Here is a 15,408-nt window from a genome sequence, read left to right as displayed (position 1 = left end):
CAATCCTACTTCCGTAGTGATACTGCCTCGGAAACCCAAGGAGGGGTCGCTATGAGTCGGGGCCGACTCGACGGCACATAACAACAACAACATATTAAAATTTAAAAAGAGCCCTGCAATTTATTCAAATTATATGCGAAATCAATATTTTAAAACCATATCCACTTCTGTGTATTAAGCTAATAACCTTTCTCAGTAATGTCGTTTACCTCACTAGTCACTGGCATTTTAAAAGTGTTTCTCTTTCTGTTGTAGTACAAATGAAGAAGAAAATTACCACAGAGGTATTTTTAATGTGCTCCCTTCATAATTTCCTTAAAACTAGGAAGTAGAATTACAAATTTTGTTGTTTTGCCATCTCCATAATATCATTCATTAGAGATGCACAATTCTTACACAAACAGTAGCTATTTACATGTCCAGTAACTATTCACATTTTTTCCCCCAATCATTGCCTTCCAGACCACACAAGTAGTAAGTAACTGAAAGTAGCTTCAATAAAAGTAAACCAAACAATCTTTTAGAAAAATCTGTACTTCTAAGTATACTGGAAATTTTCCTCAAAACATGCAATAAGGTAAGCAGTTAGAATTCTACAAATTAACAGATGTATTTCAGAAAAGTTTCACTTCTTTCTCAAGGTTACACAGCATGGGAGGTTTGAGCCAGAATTTGAACAAAATTATTCACACTTCATAATTTAGGTTTATTTTTCTATGTAACTATACCACCTCAAGGAGCTCTGGTAGCATAGTGCCTAAGGCACGTGACTGCTAACCAGAAAGCTGGTGGTTCAAACCCACCAGCCACTCCTCAGAAGGAAGATGGGGCAATCTACTTCCCTAGTGATACTGCCTCAGAAACCCAAGGAGGGGTAGCTATGAGTCGGGTCCGACTCGATGGCACATAACAACAACAACAACATACCACTTCAGAAACCCAAGGAGGGGTAGCTATGAGTCGGGTCCGACTCGATGGCACATAACAACAACAACAACATACCACTTCAGAAACCCAAGGAGGGGTCACTATGAGTTGGGGCCGACTCAACGGCACATAACAACAACATAACATGTACTACGCAACTGCACCTAATAGTAAGAGTAATGAAGAACTCCTCAAAAAGTATATATTAAGCCTTTTCATTGAGGTTAAAAACTTTAGAAAATACTGAATTTGCTTGAATATAAAAATTTAAATTAGAGTTTCACTTTTTCAAATGTATGTTTTGCACAATACAATTTTTTTTTAATCAACTAATATAATGAATTTATTTAGGTTAGTTGTTTGAAACAGTGTTTGAGGCTGAAAGTGAAGGCAAGTCAAGAAGTAATGTATAAAGTGATTTTTAATTAAATATACATTACTTGAAATATATAGCAAATACCTCGCTCCTAGAAATACACCTGTGCTTACATATTAATATTGCTCAGTAGCGACACCACTGTCAGCCCTTCTCAATCATCCACCACTTGCCAGGATCATTTTGTTGTTGTTGTTGTTGTTAACAAAAATGGATTCTCTGAATGTATTTCTCTTAGCTGTGGAGGAACAAAAGTTCTTCACTTAAGTATAAATATACTGGCATACACATACACATAAACAAAGTGCTGAGAAGAAAGACAATAATAGATACCTTTATCAGCTGCAGCCATCTGTGTTCAGTATGACCCACATTTTTGGCATGCATTTGTTGTCCCTCCCATCCAAAATCATCTTGTCCGACAAAGAAAATGTTCACTCCCACTTCCTTCATTTTTCAATAGCCAAGTGTTATTCTAAATCTGCCAAACTCTGGACTTGAAATACTAAGGATTTATTAGTTACTTGTAATTAATCATTACCTCTATGAATAAATAAATAATTGTCTCTGTTTTATTATGCAAAATATTAAAATATTGAGCTGGCATTGCAACACAGGCTTTTTGTCCCCCACAGAGTTATAGTCATAGAAAAATGAACTACTAGTTTAATGTTTTCAGTGGATAATTCAATGCAATATTTTAAAAAAATAGAACCTGGCTCAAACTTTTTTAGCAATTAAAGGACTAGCATACAACTGCTGGAGAGGGAAAATCCTACAATCACGTCCTGTCAAACAACATTTAGTAACTCTATATTATGTTTCATATGCTCCATTAGGTGCAGTTTAACATAACCAAAATTGAAATTAGTATTAAATGAACAAATAATATATATATAAATGCCAGCAAAATGGCATTTATATATATATAAATTGAGACTGACAAACAATTATACATTTTCACAAATTTGAAATAATTATTCCATATGTAATATATATATATATAGTTTTCATTTAAAGACATAAAATGTCTAAAAAGTTAAATAATATCAGCACCTAATAGCAAATAAATTTCTTGGAATTTTATAAAAGATTTAAAAGTGGTAAAATATAAGAAAAATGTTATAGCCATTGATAGTTTCAGAATATCTGAGAAAAAAGGGGGGTTCCAGGATAGCAATCTGATTGGGTAAAGGGGAAATTTGCACTTGGAAGAGAGAAAGGAAAGATGGGAAAGAACAAGAAACAAGAGTCTAAAGGATTCATCTTGAATTTACATTTGCATTACAAACAAGAAAAAAACCTCTTTTAATTTAAATTCCGTATCTGTTTGGGATGTCTTTGGAGGCTTGCAGATGTAGAAATGGTGATTATGAGGCAACTATACCCGTGTTCCCCACATCTTTATTTAGGATTAGAGCCTACAGCATGTACAAATTTGAATGAAAGGAGTTCTAATTGTGACTCCTCCACCAAAAATGCTATGTAAATTAGCTAAATAAACACTATTATGTCAGTTTATCATTTGAAAATAAGGTACAAAATGACTGTACTAGAAATGAAAACCAGAGATTCTGCCATTGAGATCCAGTGGTCTATCCTTTGCACAGGAGCTCTGGTAGTGTAGTGCCTAAAGCACTTGACTGCTAAGCAGAAGGCAGGAGGTTCAAACCAACCAGCCACTCCTCAAAAGGATGGTTGGGCAATTTACTTCCACAGTGATACTGTCTCGGAAACCCAAAGAGGGGTCGCTATGAGTCGGATCCGACTCGACGGCACATAACAACAACAACAACATCCTTTACACAGTTCTGATTCCTCATTTTACTGGCCTTAAGATATTAGTGACTCTATTGCACAGTAATGAAGAATGTGTGTAGCAGTTACTTATTCTTTTATTTTCTTAACATTTGAAAATATATCACATACTTAAAATGACATCAAACGTTTTCAATAATATGTTTTGTTATCTCACAGGATAATTGCTTCAATTTCAAAGAAATGGTCACAATTTAAAATGCATATGGCTAGAGATTTTGTGCTAAGATGCTAACCAATTGCAATATACATTTGCTTCATTATTATTATTGTTTTTGATCCAAGTAAAGTCTCCACATGGATGAGGCTAAAATATTGCTGAAAATCCCTACAGTCAGATTTTCTCTGTGATGTGCAGCAGATGTGCTAATGTGAAAACCCCAGTAAGAGCATTCTTTGTGTGATTATAAAATATTAATCGACTTCATGAAATAAAGCTAGAGAAAAAGCACTCTGCCAGTGGGAATTCTCTTTTGATCAACACATTACTTGCCAGAATTGCACTTGTACAATTTATCATAAAATCACACTAAAAGACATCACAATAAAGAGATGTCAAAACTCTGCCATTAAACTTATGAGGGTGCCATTAAGAAAATCATCAGTTTACACACTGATCTCTTTTTGAGCATCTGTAGGATAAACTCTTATGTCTCTGTATTTGGAAAATCTGTATTTCTTCTCTTTTATTACCTTTCTTATTCAGTTTCAGATACTATCACTCACATATTAGATCTTAGTTTTCTGTTTGATTTGGCTTTTTAAATAGCTGACCATAAACTCTAAATCCTACCTATGTCACACATTTCTATATGTTCATATTATTTACTCCGAGATTTCTCTTTGAGTTACATTTATTTTCATTTTCTAGGGATTCATTAGGATGACAATAGTGCAGAGATACATTTACCTTTTCTATCCTTTGTTTTTACATATTTTCTTACAAGCTGTTTTGAATCCATTGTGGAATGAAGTGGCTATATAAATAAATATGCATTGTAACTGGATGGAAAACAAATAGTTATATACTGTTGTTGTTGTTATGTGCCATCGAGTCAGCCCCGACTCATAGCGACCCCTCCTTGGGTTTCCGAGGCAGTATCACTACGGAAGTAGGATTGCCCAACCTTCCTGATTGGAATACTACACCAAAAAACCAGAGAAGAAGAAATCAGACGATCTAAGTAAATGGAGAGATATTCCATGTTCACTAGTAAGAAGACTTGATATTATCTAGATGTTAATTCTTCCCACTTTGATCAGATTCAAATCCAACCAATAAAATTGCCAACAAGTTATATTGTGAACACGAACAAATTGATTCTAAAGGTTATAAGGAAAGACAAAAGACCCAGGGTAGTCAACACAATACGGAAGAACAAAATTTAAAGACTTACACTAACTTCAGGGAGCTCTGGTAGCATAGTGGCTAAGACACTTGCCTGCTAACCAGACGGCTGGTGGTTCAAACCCACCAGCCACTCCTCGGAAGGAAGGTTGGGCAATCCTACTTCCATAGTGATAACTGCCTCGGAAACCCAAGGAGGGGTCTCTATGAGTCGGGTTTGACTCGATGGCACATAACAACAACAACAACACACTAACTTCAAGGCTTATAGGAAAGTTATAAGAGAGTGTGGTTTTGGCAAAAGAGTAGACAAGTAATCTGTAAAACAGAATAGAATCCCAGAAATAGACTCACAAATACAGTAAACTGCTCTTTGACAAAGGAACAATGGCAGGTCAATGAGAGAGGATAGCCTTCTCATCAAATGGTGCTGGGACTACTGGAGATCTACATAAAAAAAAAGTGAAACTAGACACAGACATTGTACTTCGAAAACAAAGAAAAAAGCTCAAAATTAATCATAAATCTAAATGTAAACCACAAAACTATAAATCTTCTACATGATAACATAGCAGTAAATCTAGGTGACCTTGGGGTTTAGCTAAAATTTTACATACTACACACACACAAAAAAAAAAATAGATGAGAGAAAAAACTGATAAATTGGACATCATTAAAATTAAATATTTCTGCTCTGTGAAAAATACCATTTATAAAATCACAATAAAAGCCACAGATTGGGAGGAAACAGTTGTAAAACACATCTGATAAGGGACTTATATTTAAACTAAAGAGCTCTTAAAACTCAACAATTAGAAAATAACCCAATTACAAAATTGGCAAAATATCTGAAAATATACCTCAGGAAAGAAGATATACAGATGACAAACAAGCATATGAAAAGATATTATATATCATATGCCATTTGAGGATTGTGATTCAAAATCAGGAGATACCACTAAACAACTATTGCTTTGGGTAAAATCCAGAATGGTAACAACAGCAAATGTTGTCAAAGAGGTAGAGCAACAGGGAAATCTTATTCATTTCTAATGGGAATGTAAAATGGTACAATTATTTGGCAGGCAGTTTATCAAACTAAACAAAGCTAAACACGGTTTTCTCATGTGATCCAGCAATTATGATCCTAGATATTTACCCAGAATTAAAAATTTATGTCTACACAAAAGCTTGCACAAGAATGTCTAATAACATCTTTATTGATAAAACTGGAAACACCCAAGATGTCCTTAAATAGGTGAATGGATAAGCAAATGGGAGTACACACATACAGTGGAATAGCATTCGGCAATAAAAAGAAATTTAAAAAGAAATGAGCTAACAAGTTATGAAAGGACACAAACTAGTTGCCATTGAGTTGATTCTGACTCATGGAAACCCCAATTATTACAGAGTAGAATTATGATCCATAGAGTTTTAAATAGCTGAGTTTTTCTTTTTCCAAGAAGATCACTAGAGCTTTCTTCCAATACACTACTGGGTAAGGTTGAATAACTAACATTTTGCTTAGTAGATGAATGCTTAACTATTTATGCAACCCAGACACACTGAGGAACCTTAAATGCATATTGCTAAGTGAAAGAATCCAATATGAAAATGATACATACTCTATGATTCCAACTATATGACAAAGGTAAAACTATAGAGATGGTAAAAATATGAGTGGTTGACAGAGGTTCAGAAGGAGGAGTGAAGAGATGAATAGGTGGAATATGGCACTTTTAGGTCAGTGGAACTATTGTGCATGATACTGTAATGGTGGACATATGATATTACATGTTTTTTACAACATATAGAACTGTACAAAGAGTGAAATACAAAGAGTGAAACTTAATGTAAATTAAGGACTTTTGTTAATAATAATAATGTTTATTCATAAGATCAAAGTGACAACAGCAACTTAGAAGATTATATAGGAACCTTCAGAGGCAGTGAATTTATGTTAATGGGGGAGGGACAACTCGGAAAAGGAGGGTGAGAATAGTTGCACAACTTGAAGAATGTAATCAATGTCACTGATTTGTAGATGTAGAAATGGTTGAATTGATGTGTATTTTGCTATGTATATTCTCAATAACAACAACTAAATAAAAAATATATATTGGTTCATCAATTGAAACAAATGTACCATATGAATGCAAGCCATTTATAATATAGGAAACTATTTCAGAAAAGAAGTATGTATATGGGATTTCTTAGTACCTTTTGCTTGATTTTTCTGTAAACCTAAAACTGCTCTAAAAAATAAGGCTATTAAAAAAGAAGGAAGTAAAGCTCATCTTTGGATATGTGTTTTACTTTGAGAATTTCAGAAAATAATGCATTATTTTATTTTCAAGGAAACAGTATAATTATGAGTTAGAAAACTCTTACTTAAGATGTTATGAGAATTGATATGTTTTGTAAGAAAAAAAATAGTTCTGAAGAAAAGGTAATTTTACCTTGATTTGATGGAATAAGCCATTTGATTTCAATTAAGATATTTGAATCAAATAATTTCCACAAAAAAAAATTCAAGATAAACACACACCATTTCATGACAGTCATTGTTTCACTCATTGTTAGATGCCGTCAAGTTGGATCTTACTCATAGCACCTTTATGTACAATAAATGAAATGCTGCCTGGCCCTGTGGCATCCTCACAATCATTGCTATGTTTGAGCCTATTGTTATAGCCACTGTACCAATCCATCTCGTTGATGGTCTTCTTTATCGCTAACCCTCTACTTTACAAGCATGATGTTCTTCTCCAGAGACTAGTCTCTTCTGATAACATGTGCCAAGGGTGTGTGATGACAGCTCACTAGTCTTGCTTCTAAGGGGCATTCTGGTTGGAATGTTTCACTATCACCTCAATTAAATCAGAGAAGAGGTTTTGAAATCAAATAAACTATGAATAATCAGATACAATAATGTGTTTGTATCATGAGCAACTAAGACTCTCAGCAAAGATTAAGAATTAATAAAATAATTAACAGGGGAAGAAATAATATCTTTAATAAATAGTGCTGCCAAAACTGGATATCCACTTACAGAGAAATGAAACAAGATCCCTATCCCCACCACCTACAAAAATGAAATTAAGTTGGATCCAAGACCTGAATGTAAAACCTAAAGCTATAAATACCATTAAAAAAAAAAAAAATTAGAACAAACTTCAGGGTCCTAACTTCAGGGCCCTTGTGTATGGAAAGGGAGCTCTGGTGGCATAGTGCCTAAGGCACTTGATTGCTAACCAGAAGGCTTGTGGTGCAAACTAACCGGCCACTCCTCAGAAGGAAGGTTGGGCAATCTACTTCCGTAGTGATACTGCCTTGGAAACCCAAGGAAGGGTCGCTATGGGTGAGGGCCAACTCGACGGCACATAACAACAACAAAATATGGTAAAATACATCATCGAACATAACCAAAAATGCACAAACACCAGAAGACAATATAGATGACTAGGACCTCCTAAAAATTAGATACTTATGCACATCAAAAGATTTCACCAAAGAGTAAAAAGAGAATCCTCAGACTGAGAAAAAAGTTTTGGCATCAACATATCAGAAAAAGGGGCTAATCTCTAAAATTATAGAAAACTTCAGCACCTTAAGAACAAAAAGACAAATAATTCAATTAAAGAATGGCTAGAGGACATGAACAGACACTTCACCAATGAAGATATTCAGGCAGCTAACAAATAGATGAAGAAATGCTTGTGATCATTTATCATTAGACTAATGCAAATCAAAATAACAATGAGATATCATCTCACCCCAGCACTAATAGCAAAGTTCAAAAAAACGGAAAACAAAAAAAATGATGGCAAGAGGATGGAGAGATTAAAACCCACTGCTTTCAAGACAATTCCAACTCACAGTGACATCCATTGAGTTTCCAAGGCTGTAAATCTTTATAGAAATAGATTGCTTCATTTTTCTCCCACAGAGCAGCTAGTAGGTTTGACCCTCCGACCTTCTGGTTACCAGCCAAATGCTTTACTTACTACACCACCAGAGCTCCTTGTGGAGAGACTGGAACTCTCATATACTACCGGTGGGACTGCAAAATGGTGCGACCACTGTGCAAATGACACTTCCTTAAAGAACTGGAAATGGAATTACTATATGATCCAGCAATTCCCCTAGTAGGTATATGTCCTAGAGAAATAAGAACTGTGACATAAGTAGATTCTTGCAAACCCATGTTCATCACAGCACCTACTCACAATAGCAAAAAGATGGAAACAACCTAAATGCCTATCAACAAATGAATGGTTAAAAATAATATGTAAATACACACAGTGGAATACTATGCAATGTTAAGGAATAATGATGAATCTGGGTCACATCTAATAACACAGATGAATCTCTGTTGTTGTTGGGTGCTGTCGAGTTGGCTCTGCCTTATAGAAATGCTATGTACAACAGAATGAAACACTACCTGGTCCTGTGCCAGGCCTACAATCCTTGCTGTGCCCAAGCCCATCACTGCAGCCACTGTGTCAATCCATTTCATTGAGAATCTTCCCCCTTTCATTGACCCTACACTTGGCCAACCATGATATCCTTCTCAAGGAATGGTCCCTTCTGACAACATGACCAAAGTAGGTCAGAAGGAGTCTGGCCATTTTCACTTACAAGGAGCACTCTAGCTGCCAGATCTGTTAGTTCTTCTGGAAGTCCATGGGACTTTCAGTATTCTTCGTCAACACCACAACTCAAAAGCATTAACTCTTCTTTGGTCTTCCTTATTCATTGTCCAGCTTTCACATGCATATGAGGTTATTGAAAATATCATGGCTTGGGTCAGATGTACCTAAGTCTTCAAAAAGATATCTTTCCTTTTCAGCACTTGAAAGAGGTCTTTTGCAGCAGATTTGTCCACTGCAATACATCACCTGATTTCTTGACTGCTGCTTCCATTGTGGAACCAAGTAACATGAAATCTTTGACAACTTCAAACTTTTCTCCATTTTCATCCATGCTTCATATTGGTCCAGTTTTGAGGATTTTTGTTTTCTTTATGTTGAGGTATAATCCATACTATAAACTATAGTCTTTAATCTTCATCAGTAAGTGCTTCATGTCATCTTCACTTTAAGCAAGCAAGGTTGTGTCATCTGCATATCACAGGTTTTCATGAGTCTTCCTCAAATTCTGATGTCATATTCTTCTTCATATAGTCCAGCTTCTTGGATTATTTGTTCAGCATACAGATTCAGTAAATATGGTGAAAGGATACAACCCCAATGCACTCCCGTTTTGATTTTAAACCAAGCAGTATTCTCTTGTTCTGTTAGAACAACAGCTTCCTCATCCCTATACAGGTTCCTCATGAGCACAGTTAAGTGGTCTGGAATTCTCCTCAATGTTTCCATAATTTGTTATAATCCACACAATTGAAATCTTTTGCATAGTCAATAAAACATAAGTAAACATCTTTCTGGTATTCTTTGCTTTGAGCCAAGATCCATTTGACATCAGCAATGATATTCCTCATTCCACATGCTCTTCTGAATCAAGTTGCATTTCTGGAATTTTTCTGTCAATATACTGCTGCAACGATTTTTGAATTACCTTCAGCAAGATTTTACTTACGTGTGATATTAATGATATTTTTCAAGAATTTCCACATTCTGTGGAATCACCTTTCTTTGGAATGGGGAAAAATATGGATCTCTTCCATTCAGTTGACCAGTTTGGCTATCTTCCAAATTTCCTGGCATAGAAATGTGGATACTTCCAGCATGGCATCCAGTCGCTGAAACATCTCAATGATTATTTTGTCAATTCCTGTAGCCTTGTTTTTTCACCAATTCCTTCAGTGCAGCTTTGATTTCTTCCTTCAATACCATTGCTTCTTGATCATATGCCACCTCCTGAAGTTCTGACCATTGACCAATACTTTTTTGTACAGTGACTCTGTGTATTCTTTCCATCTTCTTTCTATATTTCCTGCATCATTCAATATTCTGCCCACAGAATCTTTCAATATTGCAACTTGAAACTGGAATTCTTTCTTCAGTTCTTTCAGCTTGAGAAGTGCTGAGCATGTTCCTGTCTTTTGGCTTTCTACATCCAGATCTTTGCACATTTCATTATAATAATTGGCTTTGTCTGCTTGAGCTGCTCTTAAAATCTTCTGTTCAGCTCTTTTATCTTGTTGTTTCTTCCATTTGCTTTAGCTACTCTCTGCTCAAGGGCAAGTTTCAGAGTCTTTTCTGATATCCACTTTGATCTTTTCTTCCTTTCCTATTTCTTAATTACCTTTTGCTTTCTTCATGGATGATGTTCTTAATGTTATCCCACAATTCCTCTGGTTTTCAGTCATTGGTGTCCAATGCATCAAGTCTATTCTTTAGATGGTTTCTAAATTCAGGAGGGATATATTCAATCATATTCTGGCTCTCATGAACTTTTAATTGTGTTCAGGTTCTACTTGAACTTGCACATGAGCAGTTGATGGCATGTTCCACAGTCAGCTCCTGGCCCTGTTTTGGCTGAAGATACAGGGCTTTCTCATCACCTCTTTCCACTGATGCAGTCAGTCTGATTCCTGTGTACTCTATCTGGTGATGTTCACATGTATAGCTGCAGTTTTTGTTCTTGAAAAAGGGTATATGCAATGTCATTGATCTTGTAAAATTCTATCATGAGATATTCAGCATCATTTCTATCACCAAGGACATATTTTCCAACTACTAGTGATTCTTCTTTGTTTCCAACTTTTGCATTTCAATCAGCAGTAATAATCACCATATCTTGATTGCAAGTTTGCCCAATTAAAACTGCAGAAATTGGTAAAAAGCATCAATTTCCTGGTCATTGGCTTTAGTGGTTGGTGCATAAATTTGAATAATAGTAGTATTAACTGGTCTTCCTTTTAGGCATATGGATATTACCCTATCACTGACAGCATTGTACTTCAGGGTAGATCTTGAAATATTTTCTGTGACAATGAATGCCACACCATTCCTCTTCAATTTGTCTTTCCTGGCATAGTAGTAATGGATTTGTCTTTCCTGGCATAGTAGTAATGGATGAATGTACTATGGATAGGAGCTCTGGTAGCATAATGCCTAAGGCACTTGACTACTAACCAGAAGGCTGGCAGTTCAAATTCATCAGCCACTCTATGGAAGGAAGGTTGGGCAATCTACTTCCATTATACTGCCTCAAAAACCCAAGGAGGAGTCCCTTTGAATCAGGTCTGATTGACGGCACATAAAAACAACAACAACTACAGATGAAGTAAAGCTTTTGGGACCTCCATTTGGTGATGTGGCATGATTCAAAATGAGAAGAAACAGCTGCAAACATCCATTAATAATCAGAATGTGAATTGTTTAAATTACAAAACTAGGAAAACTAGGAAGTTGTCAAAAAATGAAGTGGAATACATAAAGATCAATATCTTAGGCATTAGTGAGTTAAAATGCATTGGTTTTGGCCATTTTGAATCAGACAACCATAGATGAACCTAGAGGATATTATGTCAAGTGAAATTAGTCAACCACAAAAGGACAAACATTGTATGACACCACTAGTGTAAAAAGTCAGGAAAAAGCTTTCACACACAAAGAAATATTCTTTGATGATTAAGAGAGGCAAGCGAGGAAGGGAGGGTAAATTACTAACCAGAGGGTAAATTCATATTAATTTAGGTGAACAGGAAGGCAAAAAAATAATAATTAATATATAACTTCCCTTCAAAGATTATAACTATTATTGAATTGTGTCAACAACAATACAATGTTACACTGATAAACAGCATTAACTCAACCGCAGACTGGTCAGTGTTGTTTAGGGTCAACCATGTTTACTAAAGTCAGAAAAAAATTGGATGTTGATTTGTATCCTGATTTGTGACCCCACATAAGACAGAGAATGCTGTCCCTTTTCCCACAAATGAAGACAAAAATGCCTTCTTGCCACCTCACACTCTTGTTAAAGGAAATTAAAAACAAAAAAAACATGGTGAGCACTCACTGTGCTTTGGGCAAAAGTGAAGGGATCTAACTTTACTAAATACCTGTCTTTTTCTATTTTCCCACAAGAAACTATGAAATGGGTATTATAATCCCATTTTACATATGAGAAAAATGAGATTCATAGAGTAATTGAAACCACATTCAAATCAGAGTTATTCCAAATCTAACCATGACCTGTTTTAACTGAACCTAAATCAGGATGGATTATTAAGCAATATTTTCTTTACTACAGCTTATTTATCAAGTTTACTGATGTTATTAATGCTGAATGTTGAACAAGAATTATCATTTACAAAAATAGTGTTTAACCTTATCAATTCTGAATGTAGTATTTTTTAAAATGCATTTAGTATTTTGCCAAGACATAAGATGGTTTAAAATTAGTTGTTTAAATTTGCTCTCAAAAGCAAAATTAGGTAAGTGTTAAGGAAATGAGTAGATACAGTAATAGTGTAGTATAGATTGTGAAACATATACTTAAATATTCTTTTTTCCTAAAATATCTACAAAATGAGCATTAATGATCCTACTGTACTACACACAATAAAGACTGCCGGGGATTGGATTTCAATACTGTTGGCCAGCCAAATCATGCAGCCAGTGTCATGCTATCCAGGAAAATCAGCTCTTGCCTAGTTAGCTAGCTTCATTAATTTCAGAAGCTACACAGGTTGGGCTTGGGTTATGAAAAATAATCCCTTTCTTCAGTATGTATCACTCATCCAGCTCCTGACACTTAAGCAGCATGTTTTCAGCATGTTCAGTAGTAATCCTTTACTTTATGAAATATTTTCTGAGAGTCTACAATAAGCCATAAGAAAAGACATGAATGGACACATACATACTTAGGTTCATTGCTGTACTATTCACATTATCAAAATAGATGAGAACCTACATGTCTATCAACAGATGAATAGATTTAAAAGAAAAGTGGTACATATAGACAATGGAATACTATAAAGCCATACAGAAAAATGATGTTTTGAAACACCTTGCAAAATGGATAAACCTGGAAGACATTGTGCTGAGCAAAATAAGACGATTACAAAAGGACAAATATAGTATGATTACACTTTCATGACATGTTAAGAATAAGTATATATACAGAATCCAAGTTCATTGGTGGTTACTAGGGGCAGGGGAAGGAGGGAAGAGGGGGAATCATTTTCTATATATTAGTCACTTTTTGTTTATGTTAATGGAAAGGGAAGACTGAATGTAGGTGAAGTATGTGCAGCTTGATTAGTGAATTATGTCACTAAGTTGTACACAAGAAAAAGGATGTATAAGTAAATGCTATGCTATATATAAGTTTGGCAGGCTCTTAAAAGCTTATAATCAGCCATCTAACATATAACTATTGGTCTCCATTTGTCTGGAGCAAAAAGAAAGAAGGAAACCCAAGAATCAGAGAAAGAATCAACACACATGACTAATTATTTCCATGAAAAATGACCTCTTTGACCCTGAGACCAGAATAGATGCTGCCTGGCCACCACTATTAAACATTCTGATTAGAGTTACTATAGATGAATCCAGATGGAAAGGGAGGAAAACATGGAACTGAACTTCAAATTCTCAAAAACTCTAGAAATACTAGACTCATTGAGACTGGAGGAATCCCTAAGACTATTTCCTTGAGATATTCTTTAACCTTTGAGGTAAAACTGTCCCCTGAAGTTCTCTTTTAAATAAAAGCAATTTAGCTCAAAAATAGTATCACCCCTGAGTACTGAGTTCTACTCTAAAACATGAGTAGGGAGGTTGGGGAGGTTGATATCTGAGGCTAAATTAACATTAATGGAACTACTAGACAGGAAATAATGAGAATGTGGACACAATGTGAAAACTGTAGCTATTGTCACTGAAAAATATGTGTAGAAATTGTTGAGTGGGAAGTTGTTTTCTGCATATAGTTTCACCAAAATTACAATAAAATATTAAAAAAAGAAAAAGAAAATTTCTTTCATAGAATATATATTCTAGAGGCACTGAAATTAAAAAAAAAAAAGAAAGAAAGAAAATTTGCTGTGGAGTCAATTCCAATCCATGGCTACCCCACATATGGTAGAGTAGAATTGTGCTCCGTAGCATTTTTCAATCACTAATTTTTGGAAGTAGATCACCAGATCTTTCTTGCAAGGCACCTCTGGGTGACCTGGAACCATCAACCTTTATATTAGTAGGTGAGTGTGTTTGTAATATGCACAACCCAGTGATTTCAAAAAAAAGAGAGACAGATCATAAACAAAATAGGGAGATAATAGGTATGTCATGTTAGTGATAATATGGACTAAGGAGGGATGAAAAGAATGAAAGAGGAAACCGAAGTTGAGAGGAGGGAGAAATTTGTGAGATGACTTTGAGAAAAAATGTGAAGGACATGGAGAAGTAAGGAATACTGGAAGAGTACAGCAAGCACAAAAACTATGAGGCAAGTGTAACTGATACTTGGACCTGCAGCCCTTATTGTGGTTGCTGAGCCAAATGGGTAGAGTCATAAGGAAGAGAGTTCACAAAAGTAATGAATGACATCAAGTAACATAGAGCCTTATGTGCTTTACTGTGAGTGAAATGAGACATCATGCATTTTGAGTCAATGAGTGAAATTATCTGATAGGCATACTATAGGATGACTCTGGCTGTTACATTGACACTAGACTGAAGTGGGGAAAAGGGCAGAAGCAGACAAGCCAGTTTATTCATTCCTGAGCCCATTCATTTATTCAAAAACTTAACCAAAATTTATTTTATGCCTACTTTTTCCCAAAAATAGTTTCCTAGGCTTTTGAGATACGTCTGGAAATACAGCAGGTAAATATACCTGCCTTTGTGGATCTTCATTTTCATTGGAGGAAGACAGATAAAACTCAAAAAATATGCAGCAATGAATTCTATCACTGCACATATAAACAGATTAAAAAAATAAAATATTAAAAAAA

General features: G+C 35.2%; 1 protein-coding gene across 1 annotated transcript in view; it reads right to left on the bottom strand.

Annotated features, from left to right (window-relative positions):
- FAT4 (FAT atypical cadherin 4) overlaps positions 1-15,408 on the bottom strand; it is a 231,276-nt gene that overhangs the window by 196,287 nt on the left and 19,581 nt on the right. The gene's annotated exons all lie outside the window — the stretch shown is intronic.

Source organism: Orycteropus afer, unplaced genomic scaffold (genome assembly GCF_000298275.1).
Source record: "Orycteropus afer afer isolate SDZICR_OR568_19922 unplaced genomic scaffold, OryAfe1.0 scaffold00162, whole genome shotgun sequence".
In the NCBI taxonomy this organism is placed as follows: Eukaryota; Metazoa; Chordata; class Mammalia; order Tubulidentata; family Orycteropodidae; genus Orycteropus; species Orycteropus afer.
This window is presented reverse-complemented; position numbering and strand designations above follow the sequence as displayed.